Genomic DNA, 20,556 nt, shown 5'->3' with positions numbered 1-20,556 from the left:
CCACTCGCGCGGCAGATGGGGTATGTGGGAGTTGAACCTCACTAAAAACTCCAGCCGCACACAGCCGGCGCCCTACCTCGGACCGGGCCGGAGCCCAATCGGAGCTATTGAGATGGCGGGACAGGGTACAACAGTACATTACATCCATCCCGCCGTCCCAGACCTTAATATTTTGCTATATGTAGAACTTATATCTCAAGGTGTGTGGCGCATTTACGTTGTAGACGTCTATGGGCTCCAATAACCACTTAACACCAGGTGGGCTGTGAGCTCGTCTACAACACATCTAAGCAATAAAAAAATAAAAAAAAAAATTTTAGCGAACAGTGACCTTAATCGCAAAAAAAGCCAAGGCCGAAAGAGGAACCCGCATTTTCTAAATTATATGCAGAAAAGAATCATGTACCTATAAACAACTAGAGCGATATCATTTCAAAACGAATAGGTTAATTTCCAGGGAGTTGTTACTTGTGACGCCAGACACGCCGTGTTTAGGGAATGTATCGTTCAATTTGTAGACTCGTGCATGATATGAATACAGAACGATTTAATAAGGGAATGCTTACTCGAGACAAAATACAAGTTTATTTGCGAGTGTACATACGAGTTTATTGGTTTTATTAATATATTGATGTCTAGTTCAATTATGTCATGGTCCAGACGGCTGGCCGATCCTTCGGCTGGTCGTAGGACCGTCGAGGCGATTCGCCCGGTTCTTGTGAATTGGGTGAATCGTGACAGAGGACGCCTCACTTTCCGGCTCACGCAGGTGCTCACTGGGCATGGTTGCTTCGGTGAGTTCCTGCACCGGATCGGAGCCGAGCCGACGGCAGAGTGCCACCATTGTGGTTGCGGCTTGGACACGGCGGAGCACACGCTCGTCGCCTGCCCCGCATGGGAGGGGTGGCACCGTGTCCTCGTCGCAAAAATAGGAAACGACTTGTCGTTGCCGAGTGTTGTGGCATCGATGCTCGGCGACGACGAGTCGTGGAAGGCGATGCTCGACTTCTGCGAGTGCACCATCTCGCAGAAGGAGGCGGCGGGGCGCGTGAGAGACACGCAAGCCCGCCGCCGTCGAGCGGGGGCCAGGGAGGCGGATCTCGCCCAAGCCCTGGCCCTCTAAGTGTTTCGGGTCCCCTTCATATGTCGGTCTGGGGACAGGCGAAGGGGGCCTAAGAAGACGACGTGCAAGCTGCTCTGCACGCGTTTTACGCAAGAGCATCCGGGTGATGGAAGGCCGGCTATCCTCGACCCACGCTGGTTCTGACCCAGCGGGGTATTCCGTAGGATAGACCATTCTAACCGGCGCCATCTAGGCGGGCTCCGGATAGCCTGCCGACCGAGAGGGCTGGTGGTCGTGGCGCCGACGACCGCCGGTCCGGCGTCCCGAGGGGGAGGGTGATGGGAGAGATGTGCTCCGCACTAAACGCTTCACTTTCCCCCCTTTGCCTTTGCATGGGTTCTGTCCCATGCGAGGTTCGGACGCGGGTTGTTGAGCGACAGGAGGTTTTAGTCAGTTCGACTCCGACATGCCCCGCCTTCCATCCCCAGGGGAGGGCGGAAGTCCGGCGATTTCCTCCTGACCAAAAAAAAAAAAAAAGTTCAATTATGTAAGTTTTAATACAAAATTAATACAGTGCAATTCGATGTTGCGTAGCATAATGACATGCTTAATTATGTGCGAGGATTACACCTATTTATCAATACTAGAGGTCCCGCAGTAGTCGAAATTCGACTATAATTAATTGGAATTGTAAGTTTGTACACTATTATGATGTATTTTATAATCTTCTATAATCACAAATTTCGCCAAGACTACACTATAAAAAATATTAACAAAGACAAACAATATTTAATCTATTCTCAATTTGACAACAGACGTCAAGAACAAAACTTTGACAATAAATAGTATGCATGCGTGTGTGCGTTAAATACATGGTATGTAGTGTGTGTAATGTTTTCTTTATTGATTTAATGTCTCTTTTATGCATTATTTAAAAAAAATATTACCATTGTGCACTTCTTCTCTATATTTTCTATAAGTGTGGAAAATTTCGTACTCCTCCGTATGCGCAATTTTCGTAAAAAGGGATACAAAGTTTTTGCTTCACGTATTTAATATATAGATCAGTCAATAGAATTATCTAACTAGTATTCGTTATACGGGTAACGTTGCCACTGAATTAATATACCGTATTTATACATTTTAACATTGCGTTTACTGGTGGTATGACCTCTTGTGAATCCGCGCTAGTAGATACCACCACCACCACCCTGTTTATTTCTGCCGTGAAGCAGTAATGCGTTTCGGTTTGAAGGGTGGGGCAGCCGTTGTAGCTATACTTGAGACCTTAGAACTTACATCTCAAGGTGGGTGGCGCATTTGCGTCGTAGATGTCTATGGGCTCCAGGTGAGCTCGTCCACACATCTAAGTAATAAAAAAAAAATTAAAAAATAAACCTATTTATGGAACATTCGTGCCAATTCCAGCAGTCAATAGAATTATCTAACTAGTAATCGTTATACGGGTAACGTAACCACTGAATAAATATACCGTATTTGTACATTTCATACATTCCGTTTACACTATTTTATAGTATTAGTCGTATTGCGTCATCGAATTATACAAACTAGAAGTCCCGCAGTAGTCGAAATTCGACTATAATTAATTGGAATTGTAAGTTTGTACACTATTATAATTGTATTTTATACTTCTATAATCACAAAATTTTCCAAGGCTACACTATAAAAAAATATTAAACAAGACCACAAAGACAAACAATATTTAATCTATTCTCAATTTGACCACAGACGTCAAGAACAAAAGTTTGACAATAAACAGTATGCATGCGTGTGTGCGTCAAATACATGGTATGTAGGGTGTGTAATGTTTTCTTTATTGATTTAATGTATCTTTTATACAATATTTAAAAAATATACTAGCATTGTGCACTTCTTCTCTATGTTCTCTATAAGTGTGGAAAATTACATACTCCTCCGTCCGCGCAATTTCGTAAAAAGGGATACAAAGTTTTTGCTTCACGTATTAATATATAGATTTGTTTATTTTTATTGGGACGCAAACGATCGTACAAGTAATGGCGAGTGGTTACGCTCATGGAATTCAACAGTGCCATTGAAAAAAAAAATACTACTAAAAATAAATTTAAGAAGTGTAGTAGCAGCCGCTAGGTTTTGCCGGACACAACCCGTGATGAATATCCGGACCGATTATTGTCATTGTTGTATTTTTTAAACATTACGGAGAGTTTAATCCAAATACTGTATGAAGCAAAAAAAAACACTAAAATCGTAATGTATTTTTTTATTTAAATTTTTAAAACCGCTTTTGGATAGTTCGGGCTTGTCATCAAGTCCGGCAAGGTTGCATCTCTTTTGTCACACTTGGATAGGGACTTGTTAATACATTAGGCAACCAAAAGTTTACATCCGAAGTTTAAAACAAACCAATGGGTAATTTACTTGTATACTTTCGTAGTGCACGTGTTTTTAGCTGTCATCATTGAGTCAAATATATAATTTATTAAAAAAATCCATAAATTACGCCATCTTCTAAAAATCTCTGCTTGCACGATTTTCTTTCTTTGGACGGTAGAATTTGGTTAAAAGCACAGTTGCAATGACTAAATCGTGCTAAAACGAAACCAGAAATATCGCTAAATTAAAAAAAAACAGCACAAAAACATTGCCCTTGCACAGCAAATACGAAGCCAAATATCGGCCTTTTTAGTCAAGTCGCCTATTGTGCAAATGAAAGAGGCTCCACCAAAGGGAGATTGGATTTATAAGCGACGCTCGACGCGTAAAATCGCTTCAACAGCACACTCGAAGCTAACTCTTTGAACGAGCCATCTCAGGCTCTCTCCGTAGCCACTGAGTGGCGGTATGCAAGAATAAATTTTGCGAAACCAGCAACGAAAATTTGAAACCGCAAATTTTCATGTTCAGATTATTTAGAAATTACGAAATTTCGTCCAACAATAACAGAGAAAACTTTCCTGTTAAAATGCTTTTGGGCTTTTATTTGCAAAAAAAATTGTGTTTAGCTCTATGGTATTATCATTTCGAAATAGCAAAGTACTCCTTAACACTAATAGTAACCCAATTAAGCGGATTTTAACCACAAAAAAATTTCAAACCAAATTCAACTCAAAACATTTCCCTCAAAGCTTCAATTCAGCAGTTGTTGTACGAAAGAGAATAAATAAATGAAAACTCGTTACGGTACAGAAAACAAACCAACACACGAGTACTTTGTGTGTATTACTCTAATCTCGGGAGCCGGGAGTTCCTTTGACGGGATCGGCTTCGCTTGGACGCCGCCTGTCGTTGACAAATACGATTTTCCCTGAAATAAACCGTTATCCGGTTGGATTAAAATCGTAAAGTATTGAATAAGGATTTCCTCTTTCCTGAATTGTTCTTAATTTATTTATATACCATCCAATGTGATTGCAATTTTTTTTAAAAGATAAACATAAACATTATAAATAAAATAATTTATCATTATTTTAAACCAAAAGTTTATTGTTTGGCTGTAAGGTTTTAATTGCCATATAAAAGTTTTTCACACGATAAAAATGACATAAGCATACATAAAAAGAGTAATTTACTTTAATATATTGAATCGACTACAAATATCTATTTATAAATTATGAATCAGACGATGAGCAACTAAGACTTCGAGATTCAAGGGTTTAGTGGAGTTCACGGCGATCCCATAACACAACATCGTCAATTTGGCTTCAACCTCGTTTTTTGAAATACGTTAATTAAAAAAACCTAGCTTAGTTCAGATAGACAAAGGAAGGGAGCTACAATTCTTAGTACTCCGTAGACGTTTAAGCATTTATGGCCTGACAAATAACTAATCATAGGCATAGAAACCACGTCAAAACTTCCTCATTACCATTCAGCTTCGAACAAAATCGAAAAATACAGAATAAATACCATTATAAACTGCATTATTCACACAATATGTATTGGACCTAAGAACCACGCCTAATGAGACCTAGCATAAATAAAATTACTTTCTCTGTTTAATGTCGCATTTTTTTTTATTACCAACATTTCGAATAACACTTTTCGTGGTCACAAACGATTAAGGTCGATCGACATTTTAATATTACGCAGTCAATTATTTTTACAAATAAAAGACGACTTGTTATTTACGTTTATCTGCACACAGAAATAATAGCATCAGTAATAATAGCATCATCAATAATTTTGGTGGGCAACGGCTTGGCTCTGCCCCTGGCATTGCTGACGTCCATGAGCGACGGTGACCACTTACCATCAGGTGGGCCGTATGCTCGTCTGCCTACAGAGGCAATAAAAAAAAAACACGAGGTCTAGCAATTTGTTTAAGATTAAACCGTCAAAGCTGTTTGAATTATATCTACGACTCGCAATAATCGAAGAAGATACTATAGTTTAAAGCCAATTGATTTTATTCCTAAACCGGACCTAAGCCTTTGTATTTGCCAACATCAACAGTCTACCGACATCTATCAGCATCCACCATTGGACATAGGCCTCTCCCAAGGTTCGCCACAATGACCTGTCATGCGCAGCCCGCATTCAGCCAATTCCCACGGCCTTTAGAGGTATACTTCCCTTCGTTTGCCGTTAGAGGCGCCGTTCCAACCCCACACAAATTTGAGCTAAGTTTTACGCGATCGAGAATTTTAAAAACTCGCACTAAGCACACAGGTCATCATCGATAATGGGAGGCATAACCACGCTGTCGCCACAAAAGCTCTACTTTTAAAAGATATTTTCTAATTAAAAGATTTATTAGGGAATAGAATAGAATAAGAGCTCTTTAAAAGAGGCTTGTGGAGAGTATTAAGCGGTAGGCAGCGGTAGGCAGCGGCTTGGCTCTGCCCCTGGCATTGCTGAAGTCCATGGACGACGGTAACTACTCACCTTCAGGTGGGTCGTATTCTCGTCTGCCTAGAAGGGCAATAAATAAAAAACTCATTACGATGACGGAAGCCGAGAATAAAATCTTATTTTACGAGCAAGTACAAACATTACGAACCGAGCTCCCATTTCGTGTATGTACATTATGATTATGTATGTACATTACATTATGATCCATGGATCACACCATGTACACATGAACGTAATTGTCGACACACTAAATGTTACTAAACTAAAAACAAATTATATTATCGTTATCTATATATTAATACGTAAGCAAAAACTTTGTATCCCTTTTTATGCGAATTGCGCGGACTAAGAAGTATGAAATTTCCCACACTTATAGAGAATATAGAGAAGAAGTGCACAATGCTAATATTTTTTTAAAATAATGCATAAAAGATACATAAAATCAATAAAGAAAACATTACACACACTACATACCATGTATTTGACGCACACACGCATGCATAAAAATAGAACGCGCAAAAATAATGTTGACAAAGCCATCTGTTATCTATGGGCGTGTAACTAGGGATTAGGGCCGGTTTTGCATCGTAATTTATTATGTTTTAAATAAATTGCAATATAGTAGAACTTCGAATATGAAAAAAATGTAGGATAGGCCACTTTTGTGCTGACGGCCTGAAATATAATTTGATAATGTGTGATAGTGGAGCGAGGCCTCAGGGGGACCATTGTTCGAACCGGATGAGGAGGTGCCTTGTGATCATTTAATTAAATGAATTATGTGCACATCAAATTTAATTGTGCTTTTGTTTTAGGTGCTGCGCTAAAATCGAATATAATTTACATTTATTAATTTTGTAGAATTGCAAAAAAATGTATGTAAAAAGACCAAGACAATTAAGTACAATTTACTTCTGTGTTCGTCTTACTTATAGCAAATATTGACGAGAAAAAACAGTTGTCATAAAGTTGGCAATTTTTTCTTCTTCAAAGACATAACTGTCATATTATTTTCTCCTCTGTTCGTGAAGCGATTTTCTTTTCATTTTCTTAAGTAGCTACCAATCAGAAAAACAACAATGACAAAAAATTAATAGATTTTCATAATTTTGAAAAAAAACAATACTAATACTAGAAACTTAAAGCATAGAATGAATCTAAATCTTCAGCGCGCAGTGATTATAGTCAAAATTCGATCATTACGATAGTGAAAATATTATTTATTTTATAAACACACATACATCTATGTAGAATACAATAGTTGACCGGTATCGTAAAATCCGATGATACACAATTGAATTACAAATGTTCATAATATGCCGAGTGTTATGAAATATTTTAGGACTCGTACATAATTATGAGGTCATCGCGCGACGGAAACCGACACCGCGATGTCACGATTGACTTTCAAACACGCTGACCGAGTTTCGTATGTAAGACTGGAGGTTTTATAAATAAATAAAAAAGCTTATTTTGTCATTCAATATAACAACTGGTGGTAGGACCTCTTGGGAGTCCGCACGGGTAGGTACCACTACCCCGCCTATTTCTGCCGTGAAGCAGTAATGCGTTTCGGTTCGAAGGGTGGGTTCGAAGCCGTTGTAACTATACTGAGACCTTAGAACTTATATCTCAAGGTGGGTGGCGCATTTACGCTGTAGATGTCTATGGGCCCCAGTAACCACTTAACACCAGGGCTGTGAGCTCGTCCACCCATCTAAGCAATAAAAAAAAAAACAATGACCTCTTCTATTTCACTCAAGATATTCGGTATTTCAGGAGATGTTAATATTACTGGTGGCGCGGATGTGCGCCAACACCCTGCCTATTTCTGCCGTAAAACAGTAATGCGTTTCGGTTTGAAGGATGGGGGCATCTGTTATAATATAAAAGCTGAGACGTAGAAGTCGTGTCTCAAGGTGGGTGGTGGCATAGGTGGTTGATGTTTATCAGCTCCGGTGACCGATTAATACCAGGTGGGCCGCGAGCTCGTCCATCGATCATAGCAATAAAAAAAGGAAATTTCATTTATATAATATTCGTTGACTTGCATGTTACTGGCTTGAATGAAACCATCATGACACATTCAGTGTGCTATTCAAAGCCATGAAATAAAATTTCGTGGAAATATGTTACACGGTTAATGGAACAAACAATTTTGATCGTGTAATAATAAATGCGGTAGAACTATGTCTTTTTTTATTATTCAATTTTTTAATGTATCTTTTTTGTGCGATACAAGCTGCGCTTATTGCAGAGGCTTATTGAGAGATTATTTATTATCTATGTATATATATGATAAGTTTCTTGCAAATAAATATTCAATTTCAGTTGATGAATTTCAGATATACAAAATCGTCACTGTGTGGTGATGGACAAATTCGAGGCCCACCTGGTATTGACCAGAGTCCATAGACATCACCACCGGAATGCCTCCAGCCACCTCGAGACATTAGACGAAGTGTCTCTGTAATTTTTTATTTTTGTTATTGCTGAGATGGGTGAACGAGCTCACAGCCCATGTGGTGTTAAGTGGTTACTGGAGCCCATAGACGTCTACAACGTAAATGCGCCACCTACCTTGAGATACTAGGCTGCACTAAAAGTATCGGGAATGGAATATTTCCACTGTTCCTGTCATATTAAAATCTTTTTAATTGAAAACTCCTTGGTTTTAAAAATCGAATACCATTTATTTATTTAAAAAAAGATTCTCGGTCTTGTCACGAGGTTTTGTCAAACTTGTTTAGTCGTTGAGAAAATGGAATTGACTCGAGAAAATTCAAGAGCGATGATTTATTATGACTTTCGAAGTGGTTTAACACAAAAACAGTGTGTTGACCGGATGATTTCTGCATTTGGTGATGAAGCCCCATTCAACGTGGGCGTGTCAAGCTCAGTGATGATCCCCGTCGAGGTCGTCCAAAAGCTGCAGTCACCCAAGAAAATGTTGATGCTGTGCGTAAGCTGATTGAGGAAGATCGACATGTGACATACCGCGAAATTCAGGCAACTTTAGACATTGGCATGAGTCAAATACAAATAATCTTGCATAAAGAATTAGGTGTAAAAAAGTTGTTTTCCCGATGGATACCGCATTCGCTCTGTGAAGAGCAAAAAGCGGCTGGCGTTACTTGGTGCGTCAGAACTCTCGAAAGATTCCACGCAGGATCCTCAAATGCTGTATACAACATTGTATCAAGTGACGAATCCTGGATATATGCGTACGAACCCGAAACAAAAAACCAGTCACGAGTTTGGGTGTTCGAAAATGAGTTAAAGCCAACAAAAATTGTTCGTTCACGGAGTGTTGCAAAAAAAATGGTGGCCACGTTTGTCACCAAAACCGGCCATGTTACGACTATTCCTCTTGATGGACAAAGAACGGTTAATGCAGAATGGTATGCTAGCATTTGTTTGCCACAGGTCGTTTCTGAACTCCGTAAAGAGAACTGCAACCGCCGCATCATCCTCCATCACGACAATGCGAGTTCTCACACCGCGCACAGAACAAAAGAGTTTTTAGAGCAAGAAAACATAGAATTATTAGACCATCCGCTGTACAGCCCCGACCTAAGCCCTAATGATTTCTATACTTTCCCTAAAATAAAGAATAAATTGCGTGGACAGAGATTTTCATCACCTGAAGAAGCTGTGGACGTCTACAAAACGGCCATTTTGGAGACCCCAACTTCCGAATGGAATGGTTGCTTCAATGATTGGTTCCATCATATGGAAAACTGTGTCAAATTTCGCGGAGAATACTTCGAAAAGCAATAAATACATTTTTAAATAGTAATGTTGTGTTACTTCGTTAATTCCCGAAATTTTCAGTGCCGCCTATGTACTGCTCAGGATATTACAGCGAAGTTATAAAATTATTGTATTATCATCGGTCCTTGATGCGTATGCAAATTTTCTTGTTTATCGGACGTCTTGAAATCGGTAAAAATTACGTTCAAATATTCCGCTAATTACAGACTTATCTATATAAACACCAAACTAAGAAAAGCGTTTTAAACATATTCTAAATCGGCTGTATACTTCGTCTATCGATACATACATGTATATTAGATTAAATGCTGTTGACGACACTGAATTTCAATAAAAAATGGAACATAATTTATCTCACTTTTGTTTTCACGACAGTTGTGTTTGTTACGAGATAAAATGTATAATAAATAATAACAAATAGAATAGTAAATATATAGATAGCAATTATAAATACGATAATAAACACAATATCGTTTTCCTGCTAGACTTAGTTTTCATGTTCAAGGATCGTGACCAGTACATTTCAGAAGCCTCGATGTAATGTACAATTATCCTTAACGTCGGCGATGGGAAATGGATCGCGTAAAGATGTGTCAATTGTTATGGACATCTAATAGGGTCTACATAGCATTGTAAAGAAAATAAGTAAACATAGAACATAAATTAGAGTAAAGTATGCTTCGTTGTAAACCGATATAAAATAAAAACATTAAAAACGAAAATTACGATTTTTTAATCTAAAATTCATCAATAGAAGGTGAATATTTATTTGCAAGAAACTTATCATATACAGAGTCATTACAGGCTATTTTATCGGTAAGAGCAAATTTTTCCAGACAATTACATATAAGGTGGACACGATCACCTATGCAAAAAAAATTACCGCGGTATACGTATAAAGAGATTTAAAAAAAAAACATCTACATACTTAATTACATACTGTTACAAATATGCTTTCAATATTTTATACTACATTAATTAAAATATTTCGAAACAATTTTGTGATTTGATTAATTTTACAGTTTCTCAGATTTAATATACGTAGTTTATATTTATATAGGTATTATATCTCACGGATGAAACTGTAAATTATGTTTTTGAATACGCAATGTTTTAAGTTCGTGAAAACATCTGCAATCATATGTTTACTTAGAATTATTTTTATTCTCAACTGTTTGCAAATCATTTATCATTCGTTTATTTACAAACGAGCTCTCTTCTATGTAGGAAAATGGAGTTGTATTTACTAGAAAATATTGCGTAATGAGCTCATTAACTTAATATTATTGCTGTTTCAGCTGTGTGTTATTTTAACAAAAGCCATTATTTGAGTGTAATCATTGAAAAGGTCGTTCGGACTAGAGCATTAGGACGCATTGTACAATTTTAGGCGGCTAACGAGACCGAACCGTGACAATGGAAGAAGAAAAATAAACGTTTTTTTGTTTATTATATACTTTCTGTGTTACTTTTATCTATCTATCTATATATATAAAAATGAATTGCTGTTCGTTAGTCTCGCTAAAACTCGAGAACGGCTGGACCGATTTGGCTAATGGTCTTGAACTATTTGTGGAAGTTCAGGGAAGGTTTAAGAGGTAGATAAACATGAAAATTCTCGTAATTAAATAATGTTTAGATCTTTTATTTATCGATTGAGGCACTACGTAGTCTGCCGGGTCAGCTAGTGTCTAATATATTTGAGTGTTAGTCGACACGTGCAGGGATTGAACCAATTAATTGATTACAAGTCCAGAGACACCCTTGGAAAAGTCCTTCGTGTAGCAAGCACATGCTGAATTATGATCCTGAGTTGTTGTGTATAATGTATTTACATACTAAATTTTTTTTGCAAAAACGAAAACTGATTTCGTCAAATAAAATTAAATGTATATTCAATGTAGTAAAGGCAGTTAATAGTGCATTATAATGCAAAATAACTCAATCTGCTGGCCTGATCTTGGTCTTGACAAAATTAAAATTAAACAGGATTAAATTAGAAAATCAGCTTTCAAATAAACAGAAAAAAACCATCCAAATTGGTTCACCTAAAACAAATTTCTGTGGTACCACGATTACAAAAGATCAGTCGAATTTATAACCTTCTCCTTTTTATTAAATCAGTTAAAAATAAGTGTAATACCAATTTTTCTAATGAAATACGTACTTAACAAATGTTCACCATTGACTTCCACGGTGAAGGAATAAAATCGTGTAATAAAAATCAAACCCGCAAAATTATAATTTGCGTAATTACTGGTGGTAGGACCTCTTGTGAGTCCGCACGGGTAGGTACCACCACCACCCTGCCTATTTCTGCCATGAAGCAGTAATGCGTTTCGGTTTGAAGTGTGGGGCAGCCGTTGTAATTATACTGAAACCTTAGAACTTATATCTTATACTCGCATCAACCGTATAAAAAAGATGAATTATATTTTTTTTCCTACCTAATCGCGGGTAGTCTCAAGAAATCAACAAAAGAACTGCTCTTGATGGGGCCAATGTTACCAATTCTCTCAGGTTGAGCCCGTGAGCTCACCTATCCGTCGGTGTAAATGTCTCCGAGCTAATTGTTAGTTCGGTTTGCTATTTAAACGTGCTTTACGTAAGGATTTTTTTTATTGAATCAAATAGTCAACGCCGGAGGATCTTACAGTGTAATAAAGGGATCGGCTATCATCATTCTTCTACAATCTATCTGCTTAATATTCACGCATCATCGGACCAAAGTTGACTTCTGTATCGTTAAAATAAGTAGCGGCATTTACGGTAAGTATGTGTTATGTTAGTCTGCCTATTTATGACTATTAAAAAAAATCGGTTGTCTGTAAAGCGGTTTACTGACGATAGTTGAACGTGACAACGTCATAAGAAAATACTGATGGCATGGTTTCATTTTTCAATAGAAAATTTTAATTTTATTTGTTTGATAGATATTTTGTATGGACAATTGACACCACATTCACTTTTCATTGAACTTCATACTTGACGAAAACATGTAAATGTATTATTGTATAGCAGCTGTCCACGCGGATGCATCGCTCACTCAAGTAGGAGAGAGACAGATGTCGAACGCTGCCGAACGCGGAGGCCGATTGTGCCTCTTTGTCGCGCTCTCGCTTGCACTTCAAGCCTTAAATGGAACGCCTCAATGAGTCATGTTTTTTCGTGCGTGCAGCCAGCTCCATCGAATTATAAGACGTTGTCACGTCAAAAATACCTTGATCCATTATTATAATTAATCAAATCTAAAACAGTGAGTATTAACAGTAAGTTATTTTTCATTAATTGTTGTTATGGAGAAGGCATTTGGAACAGTATCATTAACATACAACAGATGACGAGCGAGTCATTCCAACAAATGTAATGTATTTTGCATATTTAACGAGTGACAGCGAAGCGTGGCCAGGACTCGATAGTATTTAATGCAATAGTATCTATATATTAATACGTGAAGCAAAAACTTTGTGTCCCTTTTTACGAAATTTGCGTGGACGGAGGAGTATGAAATTTTCCACACTTATAGAGAATATAGAGAAGAAGTGCACAATGCTAATATTTTTTTTAAATAATGCATAAAATATACATTAAATCAATAAAAAAAACATTACACTCACTACCGTGTATTTGACGCACACACGCACGCATACTATTTATTTATTGTCAAACTTTTGTTCTTGACGTGTGTGGTCAAATTGAGCATAGATTTAAATATTGTTTGTCTTTATTAATATTTTTCCATAGTGTAGTCTTTGCAAAATTTGTGATTATAGAAGTATAGATTATAGATTATTAGATTAGAAGTATAGATTATAGAAGATTATAGATAATAGTATTTGAATATAAAATAATAATAGTGATATATAATAACTTATAATTTCAATTAATTATAGTCTAATTTCGACTACCGGGCGACCACTAGTCTCTCTAGAATGTTCAAAAATCACGTATTATTGTTTTCGTTCGTTCCAATTTACCAATGTCATTTAGACATTAACATTTCGGTAATGTCGTAACAGAAATCAGTTCTGGTGTAGAATTGCAAAAGTCTTAAAGAGCGTGCCTTATTCATACCGATTCGATATACTTATCAAACTTTTTAGTCCAAGGCGATGTTCACTTACTTACAAATTCACATTTATATTTATGTGATTTGGCGTACCGATGTTAGGTACACACGGTTAATGTCTAAAAACCATTACGAGTTAATTGCGTCTTTATTACTACACTTTTATGAAGTCTGTTTCAAAAACATCTAATTAGTGAAAAAAATAATTGTCCTCAGGTATAAATGAGTCGACTATTATCAAAGCCGGCAATGTGACTTTTGGACAATTATTGGTAAATCAGAAAAACGAATTATTGACTTTGTATTCCATTGGCAGTCACAAAACTCTTCTGAACGACATCTTAGATAAATGACAGGTTAAGTATTAACCTTTATTTAATGCAGGTTTTGAACCGTATTCTTTGAAGGAGACGATTATATTGAAATCAAACATATCAATAACATTTTTTTGTCCAAATGCACAGATTGCCACCTTTGATAATAGACGACTCAAATACGGGACTCTAGGCTCGGAATATGTTTTTGGTGCCGTGGTCCGTGGGGTCCTAGCGCTATAAGGCTTTTTAAGGAAATAGCAAAAAGGTTAGTCGACATCACAGGAGACCGAAGAGCTGGCAGCTACCTCGGAAATGTACACTTATCTCAACTTTACTTAAAAAAATTATAAATGTAGTTTGAAAAATATTAAACATACGTTTAAATATCAAACGTAACTAGCAATTCATTTCATATTTTTTTAACGTGTAGATTCTGATCAGAATATTAGAGGAATGATATAAAATAATTGTATTACAGGGTTCTCCGTGTGTGTTCGGATTTTCAAGTTAATCGGACGTATTGAAATCGGCGTAAATGACATTCCAAAAGTGCGTTACATACATACATATATTACGGGTTCGAATCCCGCCAAGGGAAGATATTTGTATGATAAATATAAATGTCTTTTCCAGGGTTATGGATGTATATTACATATATATGTATGTGTATAATAAAAATCTTACATTTATTTCCGTTATCTGGTACCTGTAACACAAGTTCTTTACGAACTTATCACGGGACCAGTTAAGGTGGCGTGATCGTTTTAAAAAAAAAAAAAGATATATATACCAAGCTATTAAAAGCGTGTTAAAACGTGCGTATCAAAACTTATTATATTTCCATTTTTCTAAAAAAAATTAGCTAATATTAATTCATATTAATAGTACATAAATAGATGTATATTTAGACAAGGCAATTAAGCTCACCTGTATCAACAAAATTGTACACAGTCTATTGCACGGTGCATTAATGCAGAATAAATATTTGCTGTTTAATAGGGTAATATTTGCAACGATATCAGTCATTACCGATCTACGCTGAACTCTTGCAAAGTATAATAATAGCAGGCTCGTTTATCCACGCCTAAGGTTTTAATTTAATGACTTTACTGGAACTATATTAATTGTAATGTTCTTAGGTCTGTGATAAATCCATATTTCGGTGGTGCATTGATAAATCTGCTTTTGAACTTGATTCATTTCAAAATATTTTTCTGAAGAATAATAGGGTTGAATCGTGATTAGCATTGGTTCTATGGTATATACTGGTTGGTAATGTGGGATGTGGTAATCGAACCCACGACCCTCAGCGCAACAGTCAAGCCGCTAACTATCATTAAGTCAATCAGGCTACTCACGGTTGTCCGATAATAATTACGGCCACTTAAATCTCAGAAGTTGCATCTCAAAAAAAACAGGTGCTTTTATTTTTCTTACTGAGACTTTAAGAGTTCTATTTAGTCCTAAATTCAATGTCTTCAATTTGATTTGCAACATAAAGTTTCTTCAGCAGCTTTCGGCTTCAAAAGCATTATGGTTGGTATGTAGACGAAGTTTTATTCACTCTTATTTTAAAAAAAAACAGTCTAATAATAACTCTTAAGTTATCAAAACCCTTTTCACATAAGTAAAAGGTTATCCTGAAGCTAACTTTGTGTAATAATTCGGTCGGACCCATACATAGGCCTTGTTTTGTTTTAATTGGAAAACCACACAAAAGGTCCTCGATCGGGGATTCTTCTAGAAAAATTATGAACAACGGTATTGTTAAACTCCTTTTAACTTATTTAGCGAAAATGTAGGCTTTGTAATTCCCTACTACAAAGGACTACTACAAGGACAAAAAGACAAAGTTTTCGTTTGAATTACAAATGAATAATTAAATTTTCATTGGTTGTGATTTAAAATTTACTATTTTCGATTTATTTTTAAATTAATAAAGTACGAATTAATTCAAAGATGAAAGTTAAATTTGTTCTTGAAACTCAAATTTGTTTTTGCAACAGTTTTTGTTTAGCATTCCAAATTTGTTTTTGTAACAGTTTACATTAGGCAGTTTAAAAAAAGCCGGCCTAAGGATTTTGGGGGGGTAACTATGTAAAACCAACCGACCACCATGACGTTTCCAGAAGTCCTTCCACAAAGTTCGAAATGACTTGTCCACAATAAAAAGCGATGCACTAGTGCTATTATCATGGATCAAGTGACTTCGAAGACAGTAAAAAATCTCATATTATTAGATTCATCGGATCATATCAATTTGAATTCTCCAAGATCTGTCAGAAACATATATTTCGGAAAACAATTATTACCCTACAATAGGGGCTTAAATCAAAACTACAACATGGATATAGCAGAGGCTATGGAATTTCCTTTAAAAAAAAATACTTGCGACTAATTTTTAGTTATTTTTCGTATTTACCGACTTTCCTGTTGTTTTCCTCTCGGTATTACAAACACACGAGGGAGAACGAGAATCTTAATTATCAATGAATAAATCAATTTAGGTAGGAACTGCCATTATTCCCTTTGCCTTCCTCTACGCTACTGGAAAAGAAACTTTGTATCTAGGTACACAATTACGGCGATGGTCGTCTTAAAATCAGTAAAGTCAGTATTATAATGAATGTGAAGTGCACATCCGCAGTACTCACACTCTTATACGTTAGTTGGCTGTGAAGGTCATATCAATTTCTAAAATTATCACTTCGTACACTCGCTTCACACATTTTATGAATGAAAACAAAATTATTAAAAAAAATACCAGTCAATCATTCGTGGTGTTTCCTCATCACTGAGACATGTTCCTCTTCAAATGAGATTTAAGGATACTCCCCGGTCATCGTTCTCGTCAAACCCGTAGCCTGCGAAGAAGGACTCGGCGAGTAATTAACCCACAGACACAGCGTTTCCGATCCGGTGGTAGATTCGGTGAAGCACTCTTGCTAGGTTTAGTGTTAGCAACGACGTCAAGTTTGAGCCCCATGAGCTCACCTACTCGTTAGGGTTACGCTGAAACGGTATCTCAAGACCATAAGCTTAGGTAGGAGAAAAAATAATCGGATAGTCTACAATGTGTCCACGGCAGAGGTAGACAATTTCGCTAGACTATCTTCGACGGCAATGATGGTATAAAGACTGGAATTCGTTGCATACCAACTTGCCGCCGAACTGAATTCGTTCAATGTCAATGTCAATGTCAGTTGGAAAATGGTCGCACGTTCGCAGTTTAAAATCCTAATGTTGATTTGTAGATTTTGCCCAGATTGTTTGCGAGAGTGTACAGTGGTCATTAGAAGAGAAGAGTTGCTTTTTTATCTCTATCTATTGTAGTTACGCAACAAATATTTACATTGATTTATTGTAATAATTACCTGACATACAATACACACCACAATTAATTTACTCGTATGCTGTTTTTTTTTTTTACTTGACGGAACACAGACTTTTTTCATACGTATGTACATATACATATATCTAAATAAAAACATTTGCCATTGCAAAATATGTATGACAAATCAGTTGTGAACGGTGCGCCAATTTACCAGTTTTTTTCCACTGTATTCGTAATTGGCTGGACAAAGTTTGTAATAAAGTTTCTTTTTAAATCCGCGTGAAAAAATCGTACTTAGCGATAGTCACAGTTGAGCGTGAAGTTTGGAGTAACGAAAAAAGAGATTGACTTTTGTTATAAGAAATTTGGTTATCAAAATGGGTGCAGGTCGCAGGTTTAGTAAAAAAAAAACCCACCTGAAATACCTCATGTTCATACAGAGTCACATTGTGTGTTGATACGTACTTATAAACGACGTTCAATACAAACCCGCATAACACTTTGTTGTTTGTTCCAATTTATCATCCGCCCTTTATCATCACTTAATATAAAAACTGGTTCAGTTGAATGTCCGGTCATTTTCGTTACATTATTATCATATTGCATATGTTTATAAAGTATGGATGTAAATATATATATTAATAATGAATTTTGTTATATATACATATATGCATGCATTACTGTGATAAAAATAAAGCAGAGTTAAAATTTTGTCATAAAACCAAATACTAAGAAACATTTAATTAAATAACCATACTGCACAATAACTTTTGTATTCTTAATTCTTCGGTTAGACTAGCTTATCTTTACTCAGAAGCAATAATAAAGATAGGTTTCAAAAGCAATGCAGCAATTAATAGTTCAGTTTTGGGTCTCTACGTTGACAGCATTCCATCCAATCAAACCCATCCAACTTAGCCAGTAAAACTTGAATCCACCCCATCCTCGTCAATTAAATTTATTCACTACAAGGTAACTGCATTAATATTATTTTTTTAACTAATTCTAAAACAAGCACTGATGGCTATATACAATTACTTCCATCATCAACATCTAAAGTCATATGGTACCACTAAAAGAAAATTATTTATATTCTATTAATCACATGAGTAATATGCGAATATAGTTTACTTAAGGAAAATACCTAATTTACTCTGTAATGTGAACATAATGTATTCTAATCTGTTAGTGTGATAAGAAGGATTTATTAGCTTTTTTGATCTAAAAACTAAGACATTTTTATTAAACCACTAATTATTATCCTAACTACACACATGAATAAACATGAATTGTAAAATATGTTTTAATAACTCACAAATTAGTTATGTGCGTAAAAAATAACTAGACTCATGAGAAACTTAAAAATATTTAATTTTAAATATAAAAAATATTTATAAATTACATTATAGTTATTCATTCAGATATATTCTAAATTGTTATAATGTTTTTTTTATGAGTCAATGTTTCCGGACTAGTACTGTTTGTTATCACTTAGTACTGATAAAATCTCAACGAGTCGCATACCTGATAACAAAAACTATATCAATGATTGAATTTTATTTAAGTATTATGTAGTATATTATTGTTAGGTATATTATAATTAAAATTTTAGGATTATAAAGATTTTTAAAATATGTTTGTTTATATTCAGAAGAATTTGTTATTAAACAAGACATATCATGTTTACATTTTTAATCTCTTAAACTGGTCACACACTTCAGAGACAATTTTCTAAATTTAGAATACGTACATGCATTAAACTTTTAACTCTAATTCATAATCATGTTCCCATAATTTTTGGATCGATCAATAACAAGTAATTGGCCATAAATATAACACTTACCTTAAATGACAATTAGTAAGATAATTTATGTTTGTATTCTGCTTGATAATTCACTAAATTCGCATTAAATCACAACAAAAACAAGTCTGTCGGAAAAAAAATACGACCTACAAAGTTCCGAATGTCATCATTTAAATTTCTACCCTTAAGCGGTTAGTATTTAATAGAGCACACGAAATTATGTTACACAATCGCGTCACTATATATCGGTGAAAGTGTCACATAAAATAGCGAGAAACACAAAATTTCCACAACGTAAATACACTGACTGCCGCAAACTGCAATGCTCACAGTACTGACGTTTGACAGAACCAACGAAAAAAATTAAAATGTTGCCACAAGAATTATGCAATTCTACGGACTCAACGAATTTTCGGATTGAAAACTGGGAATTTATACGAACAATTTATGTTACCATGTGCTAGACCTTTGTAACGATACAAAACTGAACAAATAGACTTGTGTAGTTTATAACAATGGTAAAATTTCTTTACAAGTTATTCTGTATTAAATTGAGAAAAATTATTTGATTTGATTATAAATATTCAGCGATTTAATATATATATTTCAATTTTTCTCATTGTTATTAGTTTATATTAGTATAAATTCAGACTTCTAGGAATCATGGCACATAGAATTAAGCTTGTAACACCACGATTGCGCTACGTTATACGTAGAATCTGTTTGTGTAATATGCTCGTAAATCATGGTTGTAAAGCAAAAAAATATTCAATTTTTAAAGTCAATCAAAGGAAAATACATTCAATTTAATACTCAGTAAATATAAAACATTAAAACGATGCCACTCGACGCGAAACCAGATTTGCTTAGTCGAGGTATCTAGATAGTATGTGTATCTAATTATAGCTTAATAAAACTTCAATACGGGCTTTTTCGCAGTTAGCTTCAATTAATGGTACCGTCACCGTTTAGTACTTATTACGTACCAACAGGACCGTGCCGTAATTGAGATTATAATATAACAGCTAAGTACATGGCGGTACAAGTCTAAATTGTGCAGAAACGACGGCCGCGTACGTTATTAAATCTAATGCGAACAAAAAAATATTTAAACTGCTGTGATTGTAAATTATCAAACTTTATAGCTTTATATACTCAAAAACACACGCGGATAGTGGCCGGCTGTGTTATTAGAGCTCCAAGTATTTGAATTGTCTCAATAAATAATTTTATTGACGTCGTCTTTTATTGCAAAGCATGTTATTGACATGCTAATGTAATAAAATAAAAAAATCGTATTGTAAATACTTCCCATTTACAGTGAAGGGATGATGAACATAT

General features: G+C 35.6%; 1 protein-coding gene across 1 annotated transcript in view; it reads right to left on the bottom strand.

Annotated features, from left to right (window-relative positions):
• Positions 1-19,564, bottom strand: part of _Bre4 (glycosyltransferase) — a 188,677-nt gene extending 169,113 nt beyond the window's left edge. The window contains exon 1 of the mRNA XM_012690440.4: positions 19,255-19,564. The gene's annotated coding sequence lies outside the window, so the exon portion shown is untranslated. The remainder of the gene's footprint in view (positions 1-19,254) is intronic.
• Positions 19,565-20,556: the final 992 nt, after the last annotated feature.

Source organism: Bombyx mori, chromosome 3 (assembly GCF_030269925.1).
Source record: "Bombyx mori chromosome 3, ASM3026992v2".
Lineage (NCBI taxonomy): Eukaryota > Metazoa > Arthropoda > Insecta > Lepidoptera > Bombycidae > Bombyx > Bombyx mori.
Note: the sequence above shows the minus strand (reverse complement) of the source record. Positions and strands in the feature narration are given on the sequence as shown.